At 35.9% G+C, this 15,299-nt stretch overlaps 1 long non-coding RNA gene across 1 annotated transcript; it reads left to right on the top strand.

Annotated features, from left to right (window-relative positions):
- The first annotated feature begins 6,925 nt into the window (after window positions 1-6,925).
- On the top strand, window positions 6,926-11,773 carry LOC145549784 (uncharacterized). Its single transcript, XR_014085631.1, has 2 exons — window positions 6,926-7,256; window positions 11,677-11,773. It is a non-coding gene; the product is annotated as an uncharacterized LOC145549784 (long non-coding RNA).
- Window positions 11,774-15,299: the final 3,526 nt, after the last annotated feature.

Genomic DNA, 15,299 nt, shown 5'->3' with positions numbered 1-15,299 from the left:
CCAGGGTAATAAAGCGGTAACCTGATTAAATGAAACTCTTTTTGTCGTTCAGGAACCTCGGCGTCTAACAGTTCAGCTGACCTGGTTCCTTCGCAGCACCTGAACACATCCTGCATGTCTTGCATGCTTGAAGGATCCCAGGTGCTAGCTTGCATAAGAGGTCTGCTGACGCTTGCCAAACCCAGTTATGCCCGGAATGGGTTTTTAATTAACTCATACAGACACTCTTTATCTATTTGCCTTCCCTTTCCATGAGAGGCCTTATTTCATTACAGCTTATGAAACATCGGCGGGGCATTAAGACATGGAAAGCAAACAATACAACGGATCTATATATAATATTTTTCTACTGTCTTGTTCGGTTGGTATTGGCAGTCAGTGTCTCACCGACAAAATCATTTTCTGTTTTTCTCAGTTGTTGAGCCAACAGAAACTCAAGACTGCTGTTTTGTTAAAATCTGTTAAAGTTAAAGCAACTGCTGTTTTATAATTTTACACTTTTGTCGCTTTTGAAATAAACAGTTATTTAAATGAAACCTATTGTCCAGGGGCCAAATTTGACCCGAAGTGGACGACTGATGCAGACAGACTTTTTTTTTTTTTATTATAGTGACAAATACAATCTAAAAATAAAAAATGTTGGGTACAACACAACTTATTTCTCATTCACAAGCAAGGTTTACATGTTCATTTTAATTGTATGCACTGTAAAACATCTGAAGGTGGTGTTGAAAATGAAAATCCAGCTGCTGCCTTGAAAATGCAATTTAAGTTAACAAGAAAATTGTTTGGGCTTCAACTTAGAAGTTAAAGTTTATGAAGTTGATTTAACAAAAGACAAATTGTCTAAGCATTGTTTTTTAAAGTTCATTAAACTTGAATTGTGAGTTTTAACTTCATGCTGCAATTTAAACCAAATAATTATTTCACAATATGCAAGAAAGAAAAAAAAACTTACCCTCAACAAAATAAAGAGCCACATTTCTCTATTATTTTACTCAAAATATCAAGTTAAAATAACGACTTATTTTACTTTAGAATAATTTAAATTATTGTTTCAAACTGCATGAACAAAATCTCTGATCTGATAATTAATTTGATCAAATTCTGACCAAAAACATTTAGTGTGAACAGGACATTATCCTCAAACTGCATTAAAATAAACATTTATTTAAAATAAAACAAGAGTCAGATCAATGTAGCGCACTTCCGCCTCATAATATAAAAATATGCCGCTAAGCATTCTGGGAAATATTCCCACTCTTTTTCTTCATTCAGTTTTTTAAGTGCTAACCTAAAAACTCTAGTTTATTCAACAAGTAATAAAAAGTTAACACAACTTACTACTGTAAGTTTGTCTTTCACAAACTCACACATTTAGGTTCAAAATCTAATTTGACTTAAATAGTACAAGACGGTAGACGGTAGGCTCAAATGTTTTACAGTGTAGTACCACAAACTTCCAGCAACTTTCACTGACACAGGTAATGAAATCAATCAATTATAAGTTTAGAAAACTTTAAAACCAACCCTGTTTGGTCTGAATTTTTTGTGCAGGTGTGATTACATGATCTTTTTAATGTTTTATCTTTACTTTTCATCTAGTTATTAACTTATTTTTATTTCTCTTTCACACTGTCTATGTAAAGCCCCCCCGGAAAACGTCCCAGTTAAATGAATCTATATCTAGGGGTGTGAGAATCCTTGTTAAATGGCGTTTTAACTAAAACTCTGAGGTGTGAGAATCCTTGTTAAATGGCGTTTTAACTAAAACTCTGAGGTGTGAGAATCCTTGTTAAATGGCGTTTTAACTAAAACTCTGAGGTGTGAGAATCCTTGTTAAATGGCGTTTTAACTAAAACTCTGAGGTGTGAGAATCCTTGTTAAATGGCGTTTTAACTAAAACTCTGAGGTGTGAGAATCCTTGTTAAATGGCGTTTTAACTAAAACTCTGAGGTGTGAGACGTTTAACTGAAGTCCTACAAGGGGTGCAGGTTTTAATGTTTTTATCTTTTTTAACCTTTTTTCTTTTTCTTAAAAAAAAAGTCTTTCTAACTGTTTATTCACTGTCACATGCTGTTTTTATTTTAATTATGTAAAGCACTTTGAAATGCCTTGCTGCTGAAATGTGCTATACAAATCAAATTTGATAAATTGATCGATGCGAGTGAACTCTAAAACTTTACCTCTGCTACGTCTTGGACTAAAGGAATAATCTCAAAGATAGAATCTCGATATCTGGAAAAGGTTCCCTTAAGCAGAAGACGCGTCTTAAAAGTCGTAGCTATTTCAGTTCTGAAGATGTGAGTGAAATAAGAGACACACACAGGTAAAAAAAGAAATCTTTTCAATTCCAGTCACTCCTGTAGTTAAACGTCATGTAATATTAACTTACAGAACAAATTCATGAAACTGTTAATTTGTTAAATAAAAAAGGAACAGATTCAAATTCCAGTTGTCTTGTTAAAATAACAACTTATTTTACTTTAGAATATTATCACAATAACATATTTTACTGGATAAGTTGTCCCAGAAGTTATTGCGATAAACGATAATATTGTTGTTTTGAGACAATTTTCAAGCAATATAAAGGTAATGGCAAAATTCTCAAAGAAGAATAAACTCTAAATTTTAGTGACATTTTAACACTGGAATTTTAAATATTCAAATAAACAATAGAAAAAAACAAAGTGAATTATAAAGTCTTTGTAAACAAATTTGTCCTCCAGGAAAAGGGATAGTTAAGACCAAAACGACAGACTGAAAACTTTTATCATCCAGTTTTTGGCAGAAAGAGAAAAACGATAAATCATGCAAATGAAAATGATTGAACTCGTTTTAATTCTTCTTGCGATTAATTGATTTATTGCTTGTTGTGACATCGTCATGTGTCATGTGTTGGTCACTTTTTGAGAATTTGGTGAACATATTTGCATTCTTCCAGTATTAAATAAAAGTAAACGCCTCATCTTGTGCTCTTATTAGTTATTAAGGTAATCTTTTCGGATCGCAAAGATAATTTAGCATTTTTGAGGAATCTGAAACAGATGCTGAGCAACAACAGGCTCTCTGAAATAACCATAAATGTTAACTTCTTATCAGTCCACTGGGAACTTATTTCCTGCCTTCGTCGGTCCTTATTTGCTTCTTTATATTCAAATATGATTGGTTTTGTAAAATAAGAGCAGTGGCTCCTTTGGGAGCTGTGGGAATTTCTTTAATACCATAAATGAGCAGTGCTGAAATTAAATATTATCTCACTTCCTCTCTCTGATGGAAGTAAAATCTCTGACATTTTACTTCCATCTGTAGTAATCCAAACAACCTAATTGAAGATTGCAAGAGAAGTTTGGTCCATTTTTTAAATTTCTTTTTCTTTTTTTAACCAAGTCTTCCAGAAGGATAAAGGTTTGGTTGTTTGCTGAAAATCCCACATTGAAGAGAAATCAAAGGATATTATTAGAACAGGTGCTCAGCTGTGAAATACCTGAATAAAAGTGTTTCCTTTCCAGAGGAAAAAAAAAATCTAATTGCATAGAAAGACATAAGCTGAGGTAGATTTTTAGCATTCTTTGAGATTCAACCAAAGAATGCTATCATATGTCAATATGTCTCATATTTCTTTTGTCGCATGTTGTTTTCTTCTGTCACGTTCCTCTCTGTTGGAAAACTTTTCAGAAGTGATAAAAATTTTAAAATGCTCTTCTTGTGTCTTACCCCGACACATACACTGCAAAAATGTAAAATCTTACCACGTATTTTTGGTCTAGTTTTCAGCTGAAGCATCATTGTTCTCTTGAAATAAGACAAAAATAACTTATGAGGACCTTTTCTGCAATATACAGGATTATTTCACGTTTTTCCCATGTTACAAGTGAAGTAATCTCAGTGGAACTAGAACTTTTTCATAGCTATCAAATAATTATTGACTTAAAACAAGCTCCTATTTCTTGCTGAAATGTTACTTGTAAGTTAATTTAGTCTCAAGATATTTTCACAACAAACTAGACAAAAAGACTTAGTAATACTGAATAATGCATCTATTTGTTAAATGTCTTCAGTTTATCTGAGATTTAGCCATAAGGAAAACACATCTTGAAGGGAAATCTTTTTTTTTTCTAAACATTTATCAGTTTCTGATTGCTTAATCATCTTTTTATAATACACTTTAACTTTCTTTAGTACCACAAATTCTCGATATGTACTGTCTGTCAGTCCTCCACTACATGTGCACCTGCTTCAAATCTGCATCCTCTCTGCAGCTCCTCCCAGCACGAATCAAAGTCAAAACCAACTCCAGATAAAAGCGACAGCTCCATTCATAAAGATGAGTAGTAGGAAATACATCTGAGAGTTTCAGCCGCCTTTCTCCTCGCTGTCTCTGAAAAAGAATGAAAATCTTCAGCATTTCTGCCAAACTTTACACCTCAGGTCTGAAACCTCACCAAGTCTGAAAACATGAGCAGGAAATTAACGACATTCAAAATGGCCTTTTAGAAAGAAATCTAAAGAGTTTTGCTTAAATCTCAGGGTTTTTCAATGAGCTGGTTTACGATATCCTCTTTACGATATCTACTGTATGGATAATCCATCAGTTCCTCTGTTCCTGACTTATGTGGAAAGAAGAAAAACGCGCACATGGCTGAGGTCAGGAGGTCACGGCATGAAGAAGAAACCGATGGAATCAGATCTTCTTTGTCGGGAAGGAAAAACTCCCGACAGCCCAACCAACTAAATGAAGATGGATCTCACTCCATACAGACACTTACAGTAATCTAACAGTTGTTTTATTGTTCGATTTAGGATTATTAACAAAGCTGAAATGAGAAATAATTCAATAAACCCAAATACGAGAGGATGTCACAACATCCTGCTTCAATCTAGACACTGAGCAGCTGCAAAGCCTCTTCTCCACTTGTTCTGGTAATGATTATCCTCCAAGCATGCTGCATTCACCTGTAATTATCTGCTGCACATCAGGCCTTTAAACGGCAGGCATGCTCTGTCTGCTGTTTGCTACCAGACAGCCGTCTAGCAAGTCATTAAAATGTTTTGTACTGGAGAAATCTAGCAGACTTCTCATGCCAGATCCAAAAAATGAGCCCATTACGCTGTCAGCCGCCTGACTGATTCGATGAGCGCGTTTCCTAGCACCTTTGTTCCCACAAGGAATACAGGAAAACATGCATGACGGATTTGGACATTATTGAACTCAGCTGGCAGCAAAAACACGTCCAAAAAAACGTATTTATGAATTCGGTTTGACTGTAGGGTATCCGACAAACTGTCCCATTCTGGACGCATTGCATATCTGTTTCATATTTCTTGGTTTAAAGACAAAAATCTGGTTGAAAATAACGTGACATGGGAGGCTCTGATTTCATGCAGTAATGCATTTCAAGCAAAAAATGAAACCTTTTATTTTTACTTTTTGGATAAGTGTCGGCTTTGTAAGAATAAGTAAGTGATCGTTTTCATAAAGAGAAAGTGATTTCTGAACATACTTCACATCTCTGATATTAATCACAAAGCTTTTAGGGAAACCAGAGTTTATCTTTTCCGAATGATGTCACAGCTCTTTTCCTCGTTTTTCTTTTAAATTGAATAAAAATCATAAATGCCTTGAAAAGCAAGAACAGCCTCGAGACAAGAAGTGTCACATCCTCATCTTTAGCGAACGCCAACAAAAGCCAAGAGATGTTTTCTGAGCTCGGAACATGTCACTGCTGAAATGATTATCCTCTGCCTGGCAGGACAGTAAAAATTCAATAAAATAGTGTTTTATACCAAGTGTAAAAGGTTTAGGAATAGTAGCAGTAAAATGTTGAAGATTTAAGGCTTGTCTTCTTTTTTTATTAGTTGAGTAAAAATTTCATTAACATTTAATTGAAAGGGGTGTGTATAAGACTGACATAAACATGACATCACACCTGTCATGGACATGAATGACTCTTCCTAAGTGTTTACAACTGTTGCCATGAAGTGTCATTCGGTACAAAATGACACTTTTATTGCAAAGGTCAATTAAAACTTGCATTAAAAGTTAATTAAAAGTGTCCACTTTGCATCAAAAATGTCATTATTTACCGAATAACAGTCGCAAACATTTATACAGACTTCTTGATGCTCATAACAGGTGTTATATCATGTTTATGACAGTATTATGACAGTATTATGACAGTATTATGCACATCCCTGCCAATAAAGTTCTACCAACATTTCTGAAGCAGCCAGACTTTAGCAGAGCTTTTGTTTAAAACTGTGTACACAGGACAAGTTATGCGAGCGCATAATAAACCGCTGCGAGTTAATCATCAGATTGTTAAAGTGATGGCGTGAAGGCACCGAGCGGAAAGTAAACGCTGCTGAGTAATGACTGGAGCGCTGGTGGCTGTTTGGGTTTAGATGGAATCACATCGGGAGTGTTGAAAAGAACACATTCCTCCACTGCTACTTGTCTGCCGCCCAATCGGACGGCTTCTGTGATTCGAACTGCGCCGGGTGTTATTAGCTTTATCTGCACCAGGCCTGCCACTGAACTATGCGGCTCCTCGGTGCTTCCGCTGCCTCGTTTGCAGATGGGATCTGGGCTAAGTTGGCCGTACGTCTGCAGCAGGAGCATCACACCAACAGCAGGGCATCCTGGAATAATCTGAGAAAAGCTGCACTGCAAAAACACAAAATTCCTGGTAAAACACTTGAGCCTGTGTCTACTGTCTTCTCCTCTTTAAGTCAAATAAATTTAGCAAGTTTTAGATTTTGAGCCTAAATGTGCGATTTTGACTTAAAACAAGCTGTTATATCTGGCTTGATAAGTTACTTAAAAGTTAGTTTTGTCTTTATTCAAGTGTACCAAGATATTTGCACCAGAAGTACTTCTTAACATGTTGTGTTTTTGCAGTGTGGATGTTGATGTTAGAGCGCATACAAAGTATTGACCGTTTGAAAGTGACGTCACTATTTGAAACTCCGCCCTCCCCGCCATGATGGAGGTCGAAACAACCAATGCGCTCCTGTAAAGCCCGTCAAAAAACGCACATATGGTGGCCTAATGTCGGTTTTATTTCATTTGTTTTCGCAGTAAAAATGGTCACAAGGTGCTGCGCAGCCGGCTGCACAAAGAGACGAGGGTGAAAACCAAGCTTGTCATTTAATTTTAATAACTTTTAATGAGGAAAGATGGAGAGCAGCTGTTAATTATAATGACTGTCAGCCCTCGGTGTAACCGCGGATTTGCAGCGAACACTTTTTACAAGGTAAGAAGATTAACGTTCATAAACTTTATCCGCAAGTATAATTAGAAATTGATTAAGTATTGCGTTATGGCGAAGGTACGCGTCTAACCGTTAGTAACCATGGAAACAATGCGTCACCGTCATGTAGCCTAGCATGTATGGTAAAAACTGGTTAGCATCTCGTCTTCTGTACGTCTTTAATGTTGCTCCGGTTTAAGGGGAAACTTTGTTTGTGACATAGTGACTTAAATCATGAGGTGTGAATTCAGGCAGTCAGTAATTTGATCAGGAGGGACGAGGTGTGGGTCGGTTTCTAAGTCCAACTTTTATAAATACATCCGTCTATGAAGCCCACAGGTGTATCACGTTCACAGATAAATTAGCTCGACTCGAACAAGTAGAAACCATGAATAAACGGACAAAAACAACTTTGGAAAACAACTTAAGTCGCTCTGTTCAATACTCCCGTTCCTCACTTCCGACGTCCATCATGGCGCCTCGAGTTGCAAAGGGTCAATATTAAAGAATTTAAGAATTTTTTTTATTTTTTTTTTACAGTAGCAGAGAAACTAACCCCCTCCATAAAATGTGTTGATGGTGTATAGTGCAATGAAACAGGTGGCTCATTAAAAGTTTATGCAGCTGCTTTGCTTGCTGGACTTAAACCCCTATTCATCCGTAGGGAGGAAAGGAAATCACACAAACAGTAACCCAACACATTCCTGCTACAGATGCAATTTGAGCTGCAGCACTTTCACAATACACTTCAATCAGCGCTTTTTATTCTCCCAATCTAAAACATCTCTTCTACTTTGTACCAGGGGGGAAACGCAACTTTAGTCTGCTTGACAGATACTTATTTGTGGACAAGGTTTTAATCATGTTTTTGTTTTTCACACTGTGATTCTCACTATGTGCTGCATGCAAACCTCAAACCTCAGCCTTTACTCAGCGCTCTCTTGCAGTCTTTACTCGCTTTGATCGGACGTTGTTGAAAGAAAGATGGAAAAAAAATGTTATAAGTGGTACAACGGGGGGAGGGTAATTATTCTGATGTGGTTTTGTTCTAAATATTTGATCTGTGTTGGTGCAACAGCCGGAGAGACGCAGCAGGCTGTAGCAGCCGAGATTTTCCGGTTACGGTAAATGCGATCCAGAAGAAATCATTAGAGCTGTGTTGTGTCTGCTGGTCTTTGAGGGTGTTTATCACAATTCATTTCTGCTTTGAAGAGAGGAGAATAGCTGGATTTTTATTTATTATTCCTTTTACCAACACATTTTTACAGGAACAAGAGAGAAAACAATCAAAGTACACTGCAAAATCACAAAATCTTATCCAGGTTTTTGGACTAGTTCTTGTGCAAATATTTTAGCACACTTGAAACAAGACAAAACTAACTTAAAGTAATTTTTCAGCGAGATATAAGAGCTTGTATTAGTAATTATTTAATATTGCTTAAAAAGCTTTATCTCCACAGGCAGATTACTTCACTTATATCAAAACATTTTTACATATTTTAAGTGAAATAATCTGCCGGTGGAACTAGAGAAGAAGATTTTGACATCTTCATGGAAAAGAATCATCTTCAACCATTTGAGTTCATTACAGTTCAGCTTTTATGTCTTCAGTGATGAGCATCTGCTGTGTGAAAGAATCAAAAATAGTTTCCCTCCATATGTTTCAAATTTATCTATAAAGACGGATAAATTTGACTAGTTATTCTGCCTTTAACCTTTTTTATTATTATATCTAAGTCTTGATGATGGTCATATTGTAAAGGTGGAAAAAGAGGATTTTTGAGCATCTGCAGTATCTTTATCTTTAAAACATCCAAATGTTTTTATTGTTTCAGAAATATCAGTCTCTGGAAATATCCAGAGTTGGGTTGTAATTTGTTACATTTACTCAATTACATTTACTTGAGTTACTTTTTTTTAAAACGTACTTGTTACTACACTGTACTTTTTACTTTTACTTGAGAGATTTTATTATGAAGTATTTTTACTCTTATTTGAGTAAAATTTCTGGATTTTCTACCCACTGAATGAAAACAAACATGTTTTAACCAAAAATTCACCAGACTCAGACACACAGCTGCAGTTTTGGTTAAAATTTTAAAAGTTTTTTAATGAAAGATTTGGAAAATTTATTTTGCCTGATTTTGTTACTTGTATGAATTTTTGTCATTTTCATCCTTAAAATGCCAAAATTTCCACTTAGCTTTATAATTTACATTTAATTTTAAACTTGAGTAAAATTTCTGGATTTTCTCTCCACGAATGAAAAACAAACGTTTTAACCACAAATCCACCAAACTCAGACACACACCTGCAGTTTTTGTTAAAGTTTTACAAGTCTTTTAATGAAAGAAACTGATTTGGAAAATTTATTTAGTCCGAATTTTGTTATTGTTTGTTACTAATATGAATTATTGTAATTTTAATCTGTAAAATACCAAAATTTCCACTTAACTTTATATTTCATTTTTACATATTAAATTATTGATAATCTGACCAGTTACTCAGTACTGGCGTAGACTTTTCACCAAATACTTTTTTACTCTTGCTAATTTCTTCTATGGAAACTTTTTACTTTAACTTGAGTAAAAAATATGTTGAAGTAGTTCTAAACTTACTTGAGTATAATGTTTGGATACTCCGACCTCTCGTAATGTGTCACACATGTAGTGATGAGGATTATTTTCTAAAAACCTGCAGCACTGAAGGACTCTTTGTAAGTCACATCTGGTAACGTGATCTGTGTTTGGGTTTGCATTGTTGGCATTCCTCCGCGGCTTTCGCTTACTGTATGTCAGTGTTTCACACCGCCGCTCTTCACACACGTCGCTTTGTGCACCGACCCAGCCTGGTAGGAGGCAGCGAGGGAAACTTCTGCGTGTGAAGCTGATGCAATTTATAATCAAAACTAAGATGGATGGAGAGTTTGTTTAAGCTACTGGATGGTTTCAGTAAATGTGAGAGATCTTTTCTGCAAGAATCAAGTTTCTTTGGCCGAATCGCAGCTATCCAAATATTTGCATGGGTGTGTTTTTTGGAGCATTTTAAGTTAAAAAGAGCATCAGGTTTTTTTTTCCCTCCAAACACTCAAAGGGTTTCCTAAAATATCTCTGTAAAATAAGAAGTGTCAAAATCTTTCTAGATCTGCAAAATGTGCTAAATTCTGGGGAGGGAGTTTTGTTTAATTTCCCATGACCCACTGTCAAAGGCCAATTGGGTTTCAGCTAGTCTGCGATCTTGACCCAGAAAGCTGAGAGCAGTGAAGTCATTATTAAACCGCTGGAAGAGCCAAAAGCAGCCTCACTCACTCAGTCAAGCCAGAAAGATGTGAAACAATATCTGAGGTCTCAGTTTCTCCAAAGAAACATGTTTTTCCACGTGTTTATTTAGTTTTCAGCTGCTTTATTAGCAGAAATGAAGATAATTTAAAAAGGTGTAAGAGGAATTACTTCATTTTGATTGTAAATAATTCCCAGGGGTTTGGCAGGGAGATGCATGCTAACTTAACAGCTGGTTCATGAGGTAACAAATCTGGACTACAAAAAACATAGAAAGTTCAAACTTATTATCTAAAATATATGTAAATCATTCTTGTTTGGATGTAAATATGATAAAAAGCATATTACAAATGAGAATCCTTAAGCAAAACGACAAAGTAGCCCCAAAACATGTACACTGTAAAACATTTGAAGGTGGTTTAACTTGAAAATTAAAGTCCACCTGCTGCCTTGAAAATGCAATTTAATCCAACAAGAAAACTGCTTTGGTTTTAACTCCGAAATTAAAGTTCATGAGGTTGATTTAACAACAAATTAAGGAATTGTTTACACAACAGGAGCTCTTATATCTGGCTGAAAAGTTACTTGTAAGTTAATTTTGTCTTAATTGAAGCTAGTCCAAAATTCTTGGTAAGATTTTGTGCTTTTGTAAATTAACTCCCGAGTTCTGTGTTTGTAGCAACAAAGTGGTGTAACATAAACTACTCTATACACACACGTACACACCTCTCCTTTCAGTTTTAACTTCAAGGAGTGAAGTAAAAACACTGGAATGGTGAAACTAAAAATCCAGTTAACATAAATCCTCCAATACCTTGTGATTGTACATTTACAAACTGTCTCCAGGCAAACACAGAAGCTAATTTGAAAGGATGTGCAGGTTGTCATTGGCTTTGACTGCTCAAGATTTATTGGAACTGAAAAATGTGGAGCAATTTCTGACTGCCTGATGATGGCTGTAGCATGATGGGGTAATAAAATTTCTGGTGGGCCAAACCCCGCTGCAGTCCCTTGTTAGCTCATTAGTGGTTGTTTCTTGGTGACTCTTTCAATGTTTGATAAAAATGACTGCCTTGGGGATTTTGTCACAATTTTAAGCCAAACAGTGACATAAGGCTTGGTAAAAACCCACTTTCTGCTTTTAGGTGACTGCAATGAAGACTTACCATCTGTGATTCAGTAACTGAAGCCATTTGTGACTTTGGGAGAAGCTTCACTCAAAATTAAATCTTCTGAACTCTGCTTTTCTGGGCATCATTTCATCTTTTTCTGTCATCCTCAGATGAACTCTGTTGGAACATGCTGCTGCTTATTTCCAGTGGAGGTTTACGTTAAAGGGATCCATGAGCAGTTGCAACAATAGACTTTATATGGGAAATATTTATTTTAGATGTAAAAGCATTGCAGTAATAATAGGTTGTTTAGTTTTTATAAATTTTAATAAAATATTGTCACACAAATGTTGCCATGTTGTTCATGCTCCAATACATTATGGGTAAATGACGTCAAATGGTACGGACTGTGTGATCCGGTAAGTACTTCTAAAGCTTTGTGTCCAGTTTGGCAGCAGCTGTTTAGGGTTTGATCTTCGTCTGGTATTGGTGGTGGTTTCACACTGAGCATCAGTGTTCTAGCTCCGTTAGCATGTCAAGTAGCAATAGTTCTGTTAGCATTTCAAGGAGCAATAGCTCCGTTAGCGCTGCTTGTCTTTGATGTTTCTCCCAGCGTCCGTAGCATTGTGTCCAATTCGGCAACAGCTGTTTAGGTTCCTGCCGTGGTCAAGTCGGATCGGTGGTTTCATATTCAGTACCTGCGGCAGTATAGCTCCGTTAGCATTACAAAGAGCCTCCAGCTCCACCTGGCTCAGCACGGCATTTATTTTTAGCTCATTAAGGTAATGATAACCTGTTAGAGGCTTTGTCAGTTTTGCTCATACAAATGACTCAAAGCCTTGTGGAGAGAAATGTTGAGAGCACAAATGTAGGTCCTTCGGACGTTGTTTTCTTCTCCAGCTCCTCCCACTGTGCTCAGCTTACAGCCAACAGTGACACAGTGTGGCATTATCTAAAATTACAGCAGTCAAACACAATATGAGGTAAAATTTGCCTTCCTGTGTTTACAGATTCCAGTACAGAATGGACCAAAAAATGTCATCAGCCGAGGGGGTGAAAAAAATGGCAACCTCCATGGGTGAAAAATATAACAAAAGATGTACATTTTTAAAGTAATTATGAGTTTTGGCGTATCACAAACATAAAATTTTTTAGTTGATAGGAAAATTACTACACATCTAGGCCAACATGGTCAACTAATTCACGGGTTTTCACTGAATCACAGAGGTGGTCCAACAGTTCATGTGTGCAATGTAACCTTTTTGGACGGAGAACCGTGAAGTCAACCAGACAAGCCTATTTACAGATGAAGATTCCTGGCACCAAATATTGACTAAGTGTTGTGTCAAACTCTTTTAAGGTCACGCCCTACAAAACCCCACTGCCTTGTTTAAAATCCCAAAATGGACCTTAACTACATTATTGTGTCTCTCCTCAAACAGAAAATGTGCAATAAGAGTAAAGAGTTTGTTTATTAAAGATTATGATTACATATTTAGTATCAACACATATGCTTGAACTCTGATACGCTCTGCCTCTAATTTAATGTTACTTAAGTGTTCAAATTTTCTGGGAGTTTCTGGAAACTTTTAATGTCTGTAGCCGCCGCCATCATAAACTGAAGCTCACAGTCAACACAGCAACAAACCAATCAAAGAAAGAGTGAATCAGCGTGAAAAAACTGCACAAATAACTCCAAAATCCCCACCTCAACCTCGTTTTAATAATAGCAGCTGTGGGTGTGAGACATCCAGCGCACAAGACAAGACAAAACATGATACCAGGTTCACAAGAATAAGACACGTTTTTATGATACTGATTCAAGTTTTCATAAAACACAAACTATCTAAAAAAAAGTGCAAAACTAGTTCAAGGAGTTTCAAACAAAGTATTCACTCCATGCCACAATAACTAATTTTATCCCTAATTCCAGCATATTCAGAACATAGCCATTTTTATACCCTCTAAATCTTGTTCGGCTGTATGGAAGAGGATTAGTGCCACTGAAAAACAAAAAATAAATCTGACTTTTTTCTCAGAATTTTTACTTTAAGTGTGAAATTACAGTCAGAATGCTGAGATAAGTCTTTTTTTTTCAGTGGCTTTAATTCTCTTTCATACAGCTCTCTTCTTCAACAACACAATGTTAATTGTTCAGGTTACTATTGGTTGCTTTCACATAACATCCCATTGCTATACTGGGACTAATGGATTAGCATAAGTGGAGCAACCAGTAGCCAACGAGCAGAAAGCACAGAGCAGAAGAGCACCATGAAACACGGCAAGAAAAGGGACATCATCACAACATGCATGACTTTTCTTGAATGAAATGGCATGTGTAACTACAACAGCATATTAGGGCTATTGTGGGCATATATAAAAAGAAGAGTACATATCTGCCAAAGATCTCAGAAATGTTCCCAAAGAAATTTCCTGACCATTTCTGAGTTTCATATTTAAACAAAATTTCTAAGATGAATCTAAAAAGTTTAGATTTTTTTTTTTTTAGCAAATTTTAAACTTTTCAAACTCGGAATTTTTTTTCTAGAAAATCTCCGAGCTAAATCTCAAAAGTTTTTTTTTTTTCTCAAAGTTTTTGAATTTCAAACTCAAATTTCCATGTTTTCTAGAAAATGTCTGAGATTAATCTCAAATGTAAAAATTCTTCAAGCATTTTTTTTACTTTTCAAATTCACAAACCTTTTTTAGATTAATCTAAAAACTATTTTTTGCAGTATTTTAACTTTACAAACTCAAACTTCTGTGTTTTTCTTGAACATTTCTGAGATGAATTTCAAATTTTTTTCTAGTAAATTATTTTGACAGAAATGTGTTCCTTTTTTTCCATCTATAATGACCCTAAAAGGCTGTGGTATAAAACAGCATCATGAAAGCTTAAGCCAAGATATTAACTACTGCCTTGCCATTTTACTTCCAATGAATAATTAAAACTCCAACAGGCACAGCCACTGCGGTAAGTTGATTTGCAGCCTTGTTTTTCATTTAATAATAATCTTGGCTGTCAGCACATTATTTGTCAATGCTATGAACTAATCAAAACATTGTAATAACGCTTCAACAAGTCACAGCAAAAAATAAATAAAATCATTAGTCAAAGGAAAGAAGAAAGACATGCACAGTCTAGGAGAAAATCTCGCCTGCATTCAGTCATCTGTGAGGTTCAGGCCTGTCAGATCATGTCCAGTTTCTGATTTGCTTTCTCTTTGCTTTTTCTCTCTCCAGCAAACTTGTTCTTGGAATGGTTTTCAGAAAAAATCATTAGCAGATTGTGTCTGTCTTTGCTTGTCTACGGTTTCCTCTTAAGTTGGGCTTTTGTTAAGCTTGTCACACTATGATGTTGCTTGTTGGAGAGAATAGTGGAGAATTTGTGCCTGCGGGGTCAGCATACTTCTCGGATTTAATATGTCCCTCTGAACCTGGAAGATAAAAGGATTTAATCATGGCTGAAGCAGCTGGGAAATAATCTTCATAACTCCGCCTTATTAATGCAAACAGTGAGTGTTGGCAACATTCACAAGATTTCAAGATTGTTTGGGCATAACCCAAAACAATTGGTAAAAAAAAAGACTATTCATTGCACACGTTTATTTTTTATTGTTTTGAAATATCTATTCTCTGATTTAAACTTCCAGTTG

The sequence above is a fragment of the Poecilia reticulata genome, chromosome 21 (genome assembly GCF_904066995.2).
Source record: "Poecilia reticulata chromosome 21, P_reticulata-male-v2, whole genome shotgun sequence".
NCBI lineage: Eukaryota > Metazoa > Chordata > Actinopteri > Cyprinodontiformes > Poeciliidae > Poecilia > Poecilia reticulata.
Note: the sequence above shows the minus strand (reverse complement) of the source record. Positions and strands in the feature narration are given on the sequence as shown.